At 34.1% G+C, this 13,436-nt stretch overlaps 1 long non-coding RNA gene across 1 annotated transcript; it reads right to left on the bottom strand.

The window, feature by feature from the left end:
* Nucleotides 1–2,699: 2,699 nt before the first annotated feature.
* Nucleotides 2,700–4,583, bottom strand: LOC107762342 (uncharacterized). Its single transcript, XR_001642766.1, has 2 exons — nt 4,431–4,583; nt 2,700–3,097 (listed from the first exon to the last, which is right to left on the bottom strand). It is a non-coding gene; the product is annotated as an uncharacterized LOC107762342 (long non-coding RNA).
* Between the last annotated feature and the right edge of the window lie 8,853 nt (nt 4,584–13,436).

Genomic DNA, 13,436 nt, shown 5'->3' with positions numbered 1-13,436 from the left:
GGGTTCGAACTCAGATTTGAAATTCGAGGAGTTTTGGGGTGATTTGAGGGGATTTGTTTGGAGATTTAGGACGGGGAGGTGGATAGGATTCAAGGGTGTGATTTTGGCAAGGATTAGTAGCGGTGGGATTTCAGGGCTGCGTTAGGGTTTTGGGTAAGGGTCTCAGGAGGTGTGTTGAAAGAGACGAAATGAGGGGGGTAGGGTAGCGTTTGGACATATAAATATTATTGACTTCCCAGTTCCGAACCGTTGGATTAAGGATATCCAACGGTCGTGATCAAAGGATAATCAAACGATGTCGTTTTGGGTACTGGGGGGTTTAGACCGGGTTGGACCCGGATCTGGGCCGGATGTGGGGCAATTTGAACGGGTAATAGGTGTATAATCGTTTGGGCCTGGAAAAATTTGATGGAAAAGCCCAAAAATCTGAATTTTCTCTTATTTCCTTTCTTTTTCTTTTCCAATTTCAAATCCTTTTCTTTTTTTAAAATTAAAAATAAAACCTAAATTAAATTTTGAGCTCAATTAACCTACCCAATTAGATTAATCAATCACTCTAGTATTTACAATAATTAATTAAATCCTAAATTCAAAGAAAACTATAAAATTCAAAATTAAAGAGTTAAAAATGCAAAATGAGCTATTTTTATGATTTTTATATCTTATAAAACAAATTAATTTACCAATCAAAAAATGTAAAATTAAATCCTAAATGTAGTGCATGATATTTTTTGCTATTTTTCATGATTTAAATAAAATTAATTATGCACACAAAATGTAAACAAACATGAAAATTGAGCAATTAATTCCTAAAAACAAAATAAAAAGAAAAATCCTAATTTTGGAGATTTGTAGGAGTAATTCATGCGAGGCAAAAATCACGTGCTCACAATTTTCTCAGTGTTTTGACTTTATACTTGAACTTAGTCTTGTTATTTTTCACTGTTTTCAAACCCAGCCATGTTTACTCACTTTTAAAACTTAAATGATATTTTAAATGATGTTTGGGCTGAGAAACACTGCTTACTATTGCCTGAGGGACTTGTTAGTATTTTGACTGAGTAAGGCCGAGGGCATAGTTGTGAGGAAATACTGATACTGATTTGAGGCCGAGGGCCTGAGATATATGTGCCACGAGGTGGCTTGATTGATATGAGGCTGAGGGCCTAGTTTTGATGTCACGAGATAGCTTGTTATTGCTCTTGGGCCGTAAGGGGCCCCTCCAAGAGTCTGCACACCCCCAGTGAGCGCGGGTACCCATTGTGATGTGAGATTGAGCCCGAAGGGCTGGTATTATTCTGAGACGTTGCCCGAGGGGCGAACTTCTACTTGTTTACTTTACCTTAATTACCTATCAATTACTTGTTTACTTGTTGAAAGAGGACTTTACTTGACTTTTCACTGTCTTACTGCTTTTAAATGGTTTTACTGCTTCATTATAGTATGCCTTGTGCCTTACGTGTTTTCTTACTTTCAGTTGTTATTTACATTTGTTACTCACTGAGTTGGAGTACTCATTTTACTCCTTGCACCCCTGTGTGCAGATTCTGGCGTTGTTGATCCTACCAGTGCGAGTTGAGAGTTCTCGAAGGACATTCGGAGGTCACGAGGTAGTTGCTTGACGTCCGCAGACCCGTGTTTCTCCCTCTTTATCATTTCTATCTCATATCAGACTTTTGTACTAGTTGTAGACCTATCAGACTTGTATTAGGTTTTATAGATGCTCATGACCAGTGACATCCTGGTTAAGGCTGTGTTGGGTTGTACTTTTGCACTTTATGATATTATCCGCTACTTAGTATTGCTATATCATGTTTTAGACTGTTTTTATGTTATTTAATTGTTTAAAAAGTAAATTGGGTTTAATTTACTGGCCTTGTCTTCACGAGAGGCGCCTCACGACCGGGTTCGAATTTAAGATCATGAGAAATGTATCACACTAGTTTTGTGTAGTCTAATAAATCTGTGTCACTATATATTATTGCCTATATATCATTTTCTGAACTTTTTTCTTGATGCTTTCATTAGATATATACTCTTGTCTTCAAATATCTACCACTTAGATTTCAAAATTGCTATCTATTCATGTTCACACCAATTCTCCCACTTAGGGGTTGTCTAGACAGATGGATAAGCAAAACTAATTTTAGTACCGCTTTACCCGTTGTTTAGTTATTAATTTTGGGATAAGTTATTACAGAATTAAAAATAGTACCGGAAAAACTTATACCCCCAGGAGGTTGAAATAGTATTCCCAGGATAAAATAGTAAAATTGATAATCTCAGGATTAATACAATATACCAAACAATAAATAAAAATAATACCATGATAATTAATCCCAACATAACTAATCCCAGCATAACTGATATTCGAACCAAACGACCCTTAGAGTTTTGGACTAGACATACAAAATAAAAAAGGCAAAATATCTAACATCAACAAAATATAAGCTCTTCTCCTCATCAATGATTAATCTCCATTTCATGAACTTTTGCTCTCATATAAGTAATAGCCCTTTGAAATTACAATCCAAGGTTCTATAATTGTGAACTCCACCAAATAATTACTCATGTAATACGTGGCGCTGAGACACGTTTAGTATCAGTGTCATTTCATACTGCTTCGTGAACTTTTTCATATATATGTGCAAATACTTATTTCTTGAAAAAGTTAATATGGATATATTTGCAATATTGAATGAAAATAATAAAAAGTAACTCCTTAAAACCACCACTAATTCCAAATGCAAACACATTTACAAAATGAATTGTGATAATAAACAGACATCACTTATGCAAAATCTTGCCTACGTCACTAATCACCCCTAGTATTTTAATCTGAACAAATAACTTGAATTTATAGTGAAAATTAATATTTTCACCTTTTCACTTCCTCTATCTTATTTATTGTTGATTTCAAGCTATATATGGAGACATCTCACTAATTAAATGATCACTTGTGCATGTTGTGATTTGAGGCCTCTGCTGATGACAAGGAAAGTGCAACAATTTTGCCTTCAAGCTGCGCACCATCTTGTGGTTGCAGTTGTTGATTATGGAGGTACTCACAAAGCTGATCATGATTGACTTGACCACCCTGTTAAGAAAATAGAAGTAATTATTAGGAAATAATCACATTTTGCTCAAAAGTAAATGTTGCTCAACGTAGGGTTGTTCATTCGGATCGGATATCCGAAATCCGAACCGATCCATTCAATTTCGGATTTTGGATTTCGGATTGTTTTTATTAAAATTTCGGATTTCGGATCGGATTCGGATTGATATATTTTAATCCGATCCGAAATTCGAAATTATTAGGGCATATATAAATACTACACTTAATTTCGGATAGTCAGTACTTCATTTACATCAACCTCCAAGTTATTACCTTTACAATTGCTAGATTTAGCTATATTGGCACTATAGTACTCTCATAATTGCATAAACATGAATTTTCTTAATGTATTGCCTCTTTTACAAAGAAAATATACATATTAGTTTAACTTTGAGGCATAATAATACGATCCGAAATCCGATCCGATCAAAACTTTAAAATCCGATCCAATCCGATATAATTCGGATCGGATTCGGATTGCATTTTTTAGAATCCGAAATCCGAAATTCGAATCCGAAATGTGCTAAATCCGATCCGATCCGATCCGTGCACAGCCCTAGCTCAACGCAACAGTAAAAGTTATCGTCATGTGATCAATATTCACGAACAATAAAATTTATTGTCGTGTAATTGAAAGGCCACGAAGTCAAATCATAGAAAATACCTCTTTTAAATTTATAAGGTAAAATTGCATACAATAAATCCAATATAAGACACCATTTTTTTCATCCTAGCATTAGAAAAATCGTCTAAATTTATTAAATAAGAAAAAAATCTTCCACTATTAGTATAGTTGGGGCAAAAAGGTTGAGCCAAGGTTGTAAAGTAGAGTTTTTCTTGGCGTACTCTTTTGTTTTTTAAAACGACCCAAAGCAAGGGAGCAACAATATGAAGAAAAAATGAATAGTATCTTCTTAGAGTTAGATCGTGACAGTGATATCGAAACAATTCCTTCTTTTAGCCGATGACCAGGGGCATATACATCTTGTCCTATGCGGTGTCACGTACGAGATATTGTTTCGTCGATTTTTTTTACTAGTTATGTATAAGAAAAATAAAAATATTTGGGATAAATATAAAAACTGACACCACTTCTAATTACAATAAGTTATTTATTTGTTTATTTCTTCAAATAGTAACACACTTATGAAAAATTCTGCACATGTCACTGTAAATGACCGAAACCTATAGTAATTCTTGCATACACAATATATATATATCCTGCTTCTTGATCAAATATTGTAATCTTGAAAGCCAAGATAAAGGGAAAATTAAACCAAGAATTAAGCAATATGGGATAATGAAGAGATCTTACTTGTGTTTTGTTTGCATGGAGATTTTGCATGTTTTGATCTTCTTGTGGGAACTTTTCAGTTGGTCTTACCATTTGTGCCATCTTTTAATTTATTACTATATCAAAATCAAGTGTGTACTTCAATTTAAAAAGGAAAGAACATATGGATAAAGATGAAATAGTTGGGATTGAAAGAGAAATGTTGAGGGCACAAGTATATATAAAGAAAAAAATGTTGGTTATACTTTCTGACTTTCTGAGTGTACCTTAGCAAACAGTCCCTTGATTAAAGGGCAACCATTTACGTGAATCAGTGGTTGCAAAAGAAGGATCCCCAAAGAGATGGGCCTTGTCAGCTAATTACCCTTCACCAAAAAAAAAGGTGTGAAAATAGCACAGACTAGCTAGTTTTCGGATTGATAATTGAAAAATAGTCAGCATTTGCTAAGTCATTGAAAAATAACCACTATTTTGCTGCAACAAGGAAAATTCTAGCATATTATATTGGAGATTAGTGCACCTGTGTATGAGCTTCCAGCATATTAGGATGGAACTCCACTACACAGAAAGTTCCAGCATAATATACTGGAGATTAGAGCACCTGTGTATGAACTTCCAGCATATTATGCTGGACTAGTATATTGTACTGGAACTCCAGTGCTGGAAGTTTAGCATATTATGCTAGAAGTCCAGTATATTATGCTGGAATATTTTCCGAATTTTGAATAGTATTTCCGTTCAGATTTATCTTCACATGGAAAGTGACTAAATTTCGATTACTTTTGAAACTATGGCTATTTTTCAATTACCACTTGTAAATCTGGCTATTTTTGAATTTCACCCAAAAAAGTATGGTTATATTTCTGTAGAGAGTAGTTACTAGTCTGTTTGGCCAAACTTTTAAAATTAGCTTATTTTGAAAAATATTTTCTCAAAGTGCTTTAAAAAAAGTACTTTTGGTGAGAAGTAATTTGTATGACTAATTAATTTGAAAAGTACTTTTGAGCAGAAAATAGTATTTGACTAAACTTTTAAAAAATACTTCTAAGTGTATTTTTTTCAGAATTACCTTTTCAGAAAAGTATTTTTGTGAAAAAACTATTTTTTTCTGCTTTTCACAAATTAATTCTATTTAAAAGCACTTTTTTCTTGCTAAAAGCTTGGTAAAACACCTTAACTTAGAAAAAAAAATATTTTTGGCCAAATAAGTACTTTTGGCCAAAAAAAATCTTGGCCAAACAGGCTAATAGTATTTTGATCAAAACTCGTGATACTATGATTTGAATGGTAGCTTTCAGCTATTTGCTATCACGATAATTTTTTGGAAAATTTTCGTTCTTATACCATATAGGAAACTATATTACCAAATATGTTCTTAGTTTGCATATTACCCACCATGCTAATAGTATTTCTACAAAATATAGATAATTCATTAAATAAGGAATCATTGTAGTTGTATGTTTTCTTATTTAGGCGCGCTAAAATTGGGGAATTAAATATTCTTCCAAATCTTCTACAATACAAATCACGCACATTCATAATTATCGTCGGTTTCGTTTCAAATTTTCCATACTCTCTTTTTGCGATACACTCTGTTTCAATCTTTTTTCTGATTTCACAAATTAAAAACGACTAAATCTTCTACAATTCTTCTGCAACAAACACAATTATGTCGAAAATCCCAATTATGCTACAACTGAATGAGAATTGGGATAGTTATGGGAGATTTAGAGAATTTCAGGTCGATGGTATTATAGTCGATGAGGATGCGAGTTATAGTAATAGCACAATAATTAATGATCGATACATCCGAAAAAATTATAGAAATCAAATACATTGTCAACGAGCATTGTCCTCTAATGGAAATTAGGAACGATATGGGTGTTCGTGTATACATGGAGACGAAAAAGGAAAACAAAAACTTAGGATCATATCCGCTATTTATAACTGTTCACGATTTCAATATGGAATTGAGTATCACCAATGAGAGCACAGCTGCATGTGTGTGATGTTAATTTTTCTATCAAATTCTGGTTGTATGTCAACGTACTACACTTTATCTACATTTTATCTACAAATAAACTACATATCAGAGTAAATATATCAGTATGGATTTTTATAATATCTACAAAAATTTTACATTTATTCTACAATAATACTACATATCATTTGAAAAACTAATATGAAATACAGAATTTCCACCTATCTAAAAGTTATCTACAAAATTTCTACAAACTATTCATAACAGTATTTATATTTTCATGCAGGTTCGTCTGGAACACTAAAGTTACCTGATATACCAACATCTCTCGTTATAGAGGAATATGAAAGTATAATAATAACATATAGTACACCAAGTTCTATTAAAGTAGGACAAGTATACTAAGACAAGGAAACAATTGCAACTGTAATGAAGCACTATTCTGTCATGTACAAGTTCCAATTCAGGGTTAAAAGATCTAGTGCTAGAAGGTATGAACATATGAATGGTCAAAGATCGATATTTTTTTAATTTAGTAGTTTATTTGTAATTTTTTACTTCTTCAATTTTTTCTTGTGATAATATTTATCAAAATTGTAGATGAATTGTAGTTATGTTGTATATAGATTGTATAACGTGATCGTTTAAGCTAAAGCAATTTTTTTTCTTTTTAAATCTACATTTTAAACCAGTGTTTAAATTGTATTTATTTTGTAGCTACTGGCTGATATGTGTTGGTGAAAACTGTACATGGCACTTCAAGGTAATTGTCACGACCCAAAATCTATCCATGTCGTGATGGCGCCTATCGTGTTTCAAGGCAAGCCTATTTCCCAAAATATTACTACTAAATCGATTATAAGAATTTAATAAAATATTTTCATCATTTGAATTTCTCATAAACTAAATAACCTCTAAATATAATTAATATAAAATACGAAAACGAGTCCCAAACATCAGGGTGTCACTAAGTCATGAGCGTCTAAAACTATAAACTAAGATATATAAACTGTCTAACTGTCCACAAGAAGAAATGACAAGAGGAGTAACAAGGTCCTGTGGACACTAGCAGCTATCTTGTAATCTCCACAGACAACCGGCCTGAACTCAACGATCGATGCGCTCTAACTCACCTGGATCTGCACATAAAGTGCAGGGTGTAGTATGAGTACAACCACCTCAGTAGTAACAGAATTAACTAAGGAACTGAGCAGTAGTGACGATCTAAGTAAAGCAAGTCCAATTATTTATTTTTCACAATTTTAAAAATAACAGGAATAAACAGGTAAATTCCATAACTCAGTAAATACCACAAAGAAATTTAACAGATAAATGCAGCAACAGCAAAAGTAAATGCAACTTCACAGCAATGTCACTCCATCACTCAGCACTCGCACTTACCACTCACCACGCAACACTATGCGCTCACTGGGGGTGTGTACAGACTCCGGAGGGGCTCCCAAAGCCCAAGCTCTAAGCGCGGACAATTCATGTGCCATCATATCAATACCTGGATCAGCACGGTCAACTCACGTGCTACGCGGACAACTCACTCGCTATGGTATCAATACCTGGACTCGCACGATCAACTCACATGCTACGCGGACAACTCACGCGCTATGGTATCAATATCCTCACAACCAGGCCCTCGGCCTCACCAATCATGTACCTCACTAGCCTCACCATCATCAACAAATAAGGGGACACAACTCATATCAAGTATCACAGCATATTACCAAATAATAGAGACTGAGGTAAACATGTACAATAATTTCAATGACTGAGTACAACTAATGTGAGCATGAATAAATTCTAAGTATGATCTCTAACATGAAGGTAGACAAGTTCAACAACAAGTAACTATGTAAACACAGATGATGGCCATAAGGCCTCATGGGACGGACCAAGTCTCCATCCCTCGAGGTATACACCCACACGCCCGTCACCTAGCGTGGGTATCACCTCCAAACAGTCATACGATATCAAATTCTCCGAGTTTATACCCTCAAATCCAGAGTTAAAACTGTTACTTACCTCAACCGTATAAAATCCTACTCCGGGATGCCCTCGTCTTTTCTAGATCGTCTCTTCTCCTTTCTGTGATAGTTATGTCCAATGAGTTTCTTTGTTGATATTGAGGACATGGTGTTAGCCCGTTTATTTGTTGTGCTTCTTTTCTATCTTTAACTCTTTAGGTAGCCCAAATGCCACTAATTCTCTTTTCGTAGAAATGGCGTGACCTTCCTTACCAATGGGTGAAGGTGAGGTTTCGAATACACGATTGCGCACCTTAGATGCGGAAATGAAACAGTATAAATACACTGTATTTTCGTTTAGGAAAAGAGATAGAAGAAAGGGTAACATAGTCTTTTCATATTAATTTTAATAGACTAGTGGCTACCATTGCTAAGCATTAAAAATACTGGATAAAAAGTAAATACCAGCTTAAACAGTGGCCACCCCACGCCATTTCTACGAAAAGAGAATTAGTGGCATTTGGGATACCTAAAGAGTTAAAGATAGAAAAGAAGCACAACAAATAAATGGACATAACTATTAAACTCAAATTGCTGATTGTTCTTGTCTTTTGGTTGGTCAATATTTTTGGTTGAACTCCCAGCAAACTGAAAAATTTAAATTAGTTAGGATATATATTTTAGAGGTAACATAAATAGTTTTGTTAATATGATTAAAATTCAAATGTTACTTTTGCATCAACTTGATCATTTGGACTATTTATCACCTGCAAAACAGTCTTGACTGACTCCTTTATTAGGTCTCGAAGGCTACCTAGTTCTTCAAATACATCTTTCCTAAAATCTTCACACAATGTTGTTTAGGAATACATGTTACCTTCTCACGACCTATTTTTAACTTTGTTTTTTTTACGAAAAATAGACTTCTTTTCCTCTTTTCCAATTGATTTTTTGGGTTCTAATCGAGGACCATCAACTTTGAGATCCTCATAAACATGTTCAACATCTTCAATTATGTACTCAACTTTGTCAGGAAAAGACATCACTGAAAGCTCTTCAGGTGATTCATTTATGTTGGTGAACAGAATGATAAAAAAAATTAGCTATTAAGGCAGAATATGTATACAAATTGTAGATATTTTGTAGGTAAATTGTATAATCATAAATAAAAACCATTTACCTTCATCCATTCAGGCTTGATCATTCTGTCTTCAATTGCAGCTAATCAAATCTGACCCTTACTAGCTGACTAGTTAAGTATGCGAGGGATTGAATTAGAAATCCTTGTAGCTATATCAATGTTGACGGAGAAGCAACACTCATACAACCATACTTGCATGGCTAGTGGGAATCCTCGAATGAGATAAGAATGAACGAAAGTATTTAGCATGTGCCTAACTGATTCAATCAACTGTCTGTAAGACTGAATACCCCATGGAAATGTCTCGTACTGACCGGATTCCACCAAGTAAAACATAAAATGATCTACCAAACCAATATGGTCTCTCTCTGAAGGACAAATGAAGAACTCTATGAGATATAGAATACATAACTTTACTGCATCCTCATCATTTACCCAGCTTTTGCTGGTTACTATCTGTTTTAGGTATGTCTTCTCCACTTTTACCTTGTTTGGAAAGTAACTGCTCATTATCTTACTGACATAATTAGGAGTGTAACCAAAGTCTGTCACCTCGGTATGACATCTAAGACCAGTTATTACTGCAAACTCTCTCAATCCAAAAATTAACCTCTCACTTTTTAACTCAGCTGAAAAATTGGAAGCATTAGATGAATTCAATTCATACTTCATAAGAAGATGAATAGCTTGATTTTGCATGCTTAAATTGGGAATGACAGTAAATAACCAAAGCATGTCTTCTTAAATAGCTTCAAACCATTTGGAGACAAAAGCGCTTTAATTTGGCTAGGAATGCCAAGGTCACATAATGTTTGGAATCTAAGCACCCCATAATCAACATTATGGGATGCAAAAAATGTCCATTCTGCAAAATTCAAAAAATATAATCTAACATTAATACAGTGATTAAAAAACATAGATACATTTGCATTTTATCTACAAAATTACTTCAAAAAATATATAAAATATCAACCATTTTAAACAGATCAACAAATCTACAATTAATCTTCAAAATTAAGACAAATAATCTTACATTAATTCAGGGCTTAAAAAACATAGATACATTTGCAATTTATATACAACATTTCTACAAAACATCTACAAACCAAAAACAACACAAATTATGTAGATTTTTAACAACTAAAACAAGCGAAATAACTAGTGAAGAAATTACAAAATTCTTACCTTCACCAATGACTGTTTTCGAACATTTTTAGGAGATTCAACACTAGGGGCTTTTTTTTTTGAATTTTTCTTCTTTTAGGGAGTTTTTGAAATGGGAGCCACCTTCGCTTTCTTTCCAGGTTTACTGATAGGCACATCTTCTACAAAATCATCATCGAACACTATCTCTTTTCATTTCCTTTCCGCTTGTTTGATTGGCCTCGAAGATTCTCCAACATCGAAATCATGTTTTTGTTTAGTTCTAGCTTCAGCCCTGATTTGACGCGGAGAAAGACTATGCTTCATATCTACAATTGCATCTGCAGATTTCTCTTGCTTTTTGGGTGAATGTGGTGATAATACACCCAAATCGAAAGAAGGTATATCAGCTTCTAGAGCTTTTTTAGGGCTGTGCTTTGAAGGTTTGTTCTTCTTCATTGAGAAATTTTGAAGCTAAAGGTAAATGTGTGTATGAACTTTGAAGATTTGACTTCAATTTTGACTGGTTGTAGAAGAAAAAAATTGAATTTGGACGTTAATTGTAGGGGGTTACATATGTTTCTCTGGTTTTAGCAGAGGGAATAATGGTTTGAAACGTGGGTGTGGGATGATACGTGGGTGAGGGTGAGGGTGTGGGTGAGGGAGAGTAAAATGTGGGGAGGGGGGATTTGGAGGAATATACGGTACCATTAATTTAGGAGTGATATACGGTACGATTAATGTATCGCTAAAATACATTATGCTATAGAATTGATAATTAGGTATATTAAATGTAATTATATCAAACCTTAAACATTGAGGGTAATATAGTTTTCTATATGGCATAGGAATGTAAAAATTTCTAATTTTTTTGTTAATAGAAAGAAGACCTAATCAGAGGTTGAAAGCCCACTCCATTTGGAGAGAAGGCACAAAAGAAAAGAAAGATGCCCCAGCCTCCAGACAGGAGAAAAGGGAAAAGAGAGGGGGAAGTGCACAGTTAGTCACTAATAACACATGTATTTACTTTTAAGCCACTGTTTAAAATATCTTTAGTCTTTAGCCACTGCTTTAATAAACTTTAACTACCCGGACGAAAATACCCTTCTACTCATGTCCTTAACTTCAGGACCTCAGGACTACATGTCCTTAACTTTTGAGCTTAGAACTCTAAGTTCAGGACTTCAGGACTACATGTCCTTAACTTTTGAACTTGTAACTCTAAGTTCAGGACTACATGTCCTTAACTTTTGAACTTCGAACTCTAAGTTCAGGACTTCAAGGCTACATGTCCTTAACTTTTGAAATTGGAACTCAAACTTCAAGAGCAAGCATCCTTAACTTTTGAACTTGTAAGTCAAAGTTAAGGACCTATTGTCCTTAACTTTTGAACTTGTAATTGTAAGTTAAGGACTGCTTGTCCTTAACTTTTGAACGTGTAACTATAAGTTAAGGACTGTCTGTCCTTAACTTTTGAACTTGGAAATCAAAGTTAAAGACCTATTGTCCTTAACTTTTGAACTTGTAACTGTAAGTTAAGGACTGCATGTCCTTAACTTTAGAACTTGTAACTGTAAGTTAAGGACTGTCTGTCCTTAACTTTTGAACTTGTGTTCTTAACTATTGAACTTAACTTTAGGACTTCAAGACTACATTTCCTTAACTTTTGATCTTGAAACTCTAAGTTCGGGACCATGTCCTTAACTTTTGAATTTAACTTTAGGACTTCAGGACTACATGTCCTTAACTTCTGGGAAGGAATTGCATTTCCTGTTTACTCATCACTCTTTTTCTTATTTTCACAACGTCATATCTTAATTTTTTTTTTAAATCTAGAACCTCTCCCCATTCTCCTTTTGCTTTTGTAATCGTTCTCTTATGTTCTTCATGCTTGTTTAGCTTATCAACAAGAACTATAACCAACGCCATTTAACATTCAGTAGCATTAATAGAAGTCATACCATTTGGTGCTCTCGTTGACCTTCATTACCAATGGGTGAAGGTGAGGTTTCGAATATACGATTGCGCACCTTAGATGCGGAAATGAAACAGTATAAATACACTGCATTTTCGTTTGGGAAAAGAGATAGAAGAAAGGGTAACACAGTCTTTTCATATTAATTTTAATAGGCTAGTGGCTATCATTGCTAAGCATTAAAAATGCTAGATAAAAAGTAAATACCAGCTTAAACAATGGCTATTCCACACCATTTCTAAGAAAAGAGAATTAGTGGCATTTGGGCTACCTAAAGAGTTAAAGATAGAAAAGAAGCACAACAAATAAATGGGCTAACACCATGTCCTCAATATCAACAAAGAAACTCATTGGACATAACTATCACATAAAGTAGAAGAGATGATCTAGAATTTCAAGAGCATGGATGTATCATGAGCATCAAAAACTTGAGTTTCCGAGAGGAGTGTTTGAGAGATATATTTTTGATTTAGCGATTTTAAAAGTCAAAACAAATACTAAAAAAAGACAACGGAAAAAACTAAAAAGAAAACGTGTAACCAATAGGGGGGGGGGGCACAAAACAATGTCTTTAATTAGAAAAAGCGGCAAAGGCATGGGGATTTACTTTTATTTATTAATTAAAATATAATTTAAGAGAAGAAATGATACGGGAATCGAACTAAAAGGTAAAAGGTGTAACTCGTTACCAATGCACTAAAATGGCTACTTAAATTTGGGTTTACCAATGCTAATTTAAGTATTTGAACTGAAATCCGCTGATAGTTATATATAATTTAGGGAGAGGCGGATAAGTTCTCGTGACTTCTTT

This window comes from Nicotiana tabacum, chromosome 8 (assembly GCF_000715075.1).
Source record: "Nicotiana tabacum cultivar K326 chromosome 8, ASM71507v2, whole genome shotgun sequence".
In the NCBI taxonomy this organism is placed as follows: domain Eukaryota; kingdom Viridiplantae; phylum Streptophyta; class Magnoliopsida; order Solanales; family Solanaceae; genus Nicotiana; species Nicotiana tabacum.
Note: the sequence above shows the minus strand (reverse complement) of the source record. Positions and strands in the feature narration are given on the sequence as shown.